This window comes from Nicotiana sylvestris, chromosome 11, assembly GCF_000393655.2.
Source record: "Nicotiana sylvestris chromosome 11, ASM39365v2, whole genome shotgun sequence".
Lineage (NCBI taxonomy): Eukaryota > Viridiplantae > Streptophyta > Magnoliopsida > Solanales > Solanaceae > Nicotiana > Nicotiana sylvestris.
The window spans coordinates 18897790-18901220 of record NC_091067.1 but is presented as its reverse complement, the minus strand read 5'-3'; the positions used below and the strand labels follow the sequence as shown (position 1 = coordinate 18901220).

General features: G+C 35.4%; 1 non-coding gene across 1 annotated transcript; it reads left to right on the top strand.

Annotated features, from left to right (window-relative positions):
* Positions 1-1008: 1008 nt before the first annotated feature.
* LOC138882447 (small nucleolar RNA R71) lies at positions 1009-1115 on the top strand. The gene has a single exon (XR_011404050.1). It is a non-coding gene; the product is annotated as a small nucleolar RNA R71 (small nucleolar RNA).
* The last annotated feature ends 2316 nt before the right edge of the window (positions 1116-3431 follow it).

The window sequence follows — 3431 nt, the reverse complement described above, 5'->3', positions numbered from 1 at the left end:
TATCAAGAATAGTAGGTGTAGGACGGATATGGGGTTTATTTCGGGGAGCCGGGGAAGGGAAGGAGGAATAGCATGACAACTAGATTTGCCACTCTTGGATTTTTTCTTATTTTAAGGAAGCCATCTTAATTAATCAAGTAATAGCAAATAAACAAACAAACAAACAAAACTATAATATTTAAATGTAAGAGTTGAAACGAGTTTACCGAAATGACGAACAACTTGTTGAAAATTGATTATCATTGAAGACTTCAATTTACCAACTTCACATTTTTTTACAAATTGTAATAACCTCAATATATTTTTACTATTTTTTGGAATAGTAAGCAATAGTAGCAAGTATAAAAGAAAATTTAAAGAGAGATTGTGATAGATTGATATTGATTTTGTAAATGAAAGAATGAGGGGATATTAATGGTTGAAAATAGAAAAAAGTATAATTATTAAAAGTTTGGGGTTAAAACAAAGTTGGGGGGTTAATGACTATTTTCTAAATGGCCCACATCTATTTTTCTAAAGCCCAATGGTTGTGTTTTAAATTTTCCAAATGGCTACTTTTCTAAAAGAATTACCGTTGGGCTCGTCTACCACGCCAAGGGACCGGTCCGATTCCGGTCCCTTGGCAGGCCAAATGGTCCCAGTCCTACTTATTCCAAAGCCAAGAACCGGCTCACAAGACCGGCCCAGGACCACCTTTACCTGTTCTACCGGTCCCGGCCTACTTAGCCCATTTGGCCCGTTTGAACCGCGGTCGCGAACCGGCCCACTTGCCACCCTTAGGCTGAGAAGTCATCAAGAACGATTACACATGCTACCTTATGTTTAAGTGCTCTTTGTGGTTCTCCATCTTGTTTTAAATTATTATCATTAGCAATGAAATTATTTGACAGGATCTGGATTTCACTATACGGTCTTGCCATGCAACTACCTCCAGAAGCTGAGTCAAGATTCATCCTTGATGTCTCATCCAACCCATCAACAAAAGTGTTACCCAGTATCTCCTTAGTCTGACAATGATGTGGGCAATTTCTGAGTAGCTTCTTGTATCTTTTCCAAGCTTGACAAAGAGTCTCACCATCTTATTGTTGAAATCGAAGAATCTGTCTCCTCAATGACTTTATCTTCGTAGTGGGGAAAAACTTGATTTAGAATTTTCGTGCTAGATTATCCCAAGTGTGGATCAAGTTTGCGGGCTCCTTCTGTAACCATTTTTTGGCTTCCCCCAGCAGTGAAAGGGGAAACAATGTCAGCCTAACATAGTCCTTAGAAATGTTCGGATAATTGTAAGTATCCATAATTTCCAGGAAGTTCTGAATGTGCCACTACAAATCTTCACGAGATAGACCCACATAATTCCTTGTACACTAAATTAGTTGTACAATGTACTGTTTGAGTTCAAAGTGACCCATGATATTAGTCTTTGACAATATCTTGAGTCATATTAGTAGGATTAGCCCTTGCGGCCTCTATCACTAGTCGCTCTTCATTACCTGCCATCTCTAGTGGTTGTGGTTGAACTATGATGTCCAACTCTCCTTCTATTATAGTTCTAGCTCCAACTTCCCTTCTTACCTTGTGAAGTGTTCGTTCTATTTCAGGATAAAGAGGAAGGAGGTTGTTCCGATTTTACACCTTCGCATTCAAGAGAAGAGTACGTGTTAACACAAATAAAGGAAACTAAAAATTAAAACTTGAACAAATAATGAATAAAAACTTAACTCAGACAAGTAGCTAATTTCTAAATCTCCGGCAACGATGCCAAAAACTTGTTGCGGTCAAAAGCATATGCAAGTATATGTGATCATCAAATAATAAAGTAATGAGTAGAGCATCATTCCTATGGAGACTTGTGATTAACTTTTGACTAATTCAAACTTACACAAATGATCTATTCAAGAGATTTTTCTCAAAATGTGTAGGTGATTAATTAACAATCAAATAAAACTATCGAAAAATTAAATAAACTAGAGGCTGAATGAAACACATAAGCAATTTTGGATAAAAATCAATAGGATAATTTTTTTAGGGTTATAGGCTAGCTAACAATCATGTTGTGTTCTTGGCTTAAACTGACTAATTCATTTATCTGGTTTGTTGATTGACAAAGCTAATGTTACTCATAAGAATCTCTCGAGTTCTTACTTGCCTATTCAAGTTAACTTAATGTCTATATATCCATGGATAACACTAATAAGAATGCACTTACAATTCCTGTATTTTAACCAAGCAAGACCATTAAGTATATTTCTACCCTAATTACGAATTCGTTCCCTGATGCATAGGTTCAGGAACTTGCTCTATTTAATCCTATATGCAATCTAGAATTCACATTTTCGAGTTCAACTCTTGATTCATATATAGTAATTCACTGTTAGCTACGTAGCAAAATAATTAAAAATATGATTAAATAAACAAACCAATACGATAAAATCAAAATCGCCAATTTAAACTTCACACGTCAATATTCATGTAGCACCCTAACGCTAGAACGAAAAGAACTAGTCATAGTCATGCTAATCATTATAAGAATGTTTGAGAGCATATAACTACAAGTAGTACAAGAAAGAAAGGAAAACTCAATGATTTTTGCTCCTAAATTGCTCCGGCGGCGTTTATCCTTTGCTAGTGTCGAATGCTCCTCAAAAAGTGTGTTTAAGGACTATTTATATGTGTAGAAAAAGTCCTAAATGATTTTTATCTTGTCCAAGCAAAATAGGGAAAAGTTGGCCTCCAAAAACTCTTGGGCGTGCAGCACTGATTATGGCACTGAAATTCGGTGCTACGGTTGGTGCTGGGCACTGACTATGGCACCGAACCATTATTCCTCCATTCTTCTTCCAATCACTTCGACATAAGTAAACAACATAATTAGGCTCAAAACATCATAATGCACTCGAAATATCACTATTATTATACTCAAATGTGAGGCAATTATCATCATATTGTATGTACTTTTAGCCAATTATCATGTAGAAATCTCTGAACAGTGTAGAGCCTATTGAGAAAAATCGTGCAAGCTTGACTCAAAAATTCGAATTTTTATGCAGGATTACCCAAAAATATTTTTTGGGTGATCTATTAATGTAAAAAATCTCACATTAATTACTTCTCAAATAAATTTCACTTATTTGACTTGCCTTTTTGCCTAATTGCATAATGATACGTTGATAACGTGTGTAAATGATGTTAACTTATGCGCTTGGAACGTGGGAACGTGAGCTAGACATGAATTGAAAGGGTATTGGATTGGTAAAATGGCAAAAAGAAATCAAATGGGATTAACAAAGCAGAATATTGGAAATGAGCACGAAATATCAACATATAAATTGAGAATTTGAATATTGATAAGAATCGGAGAATAGGACAAAACTAGATGGAATTGTAGAACTCTAGCACAGTGTGTTGTCTTGTAAAAGTTCAAACTTCATTTC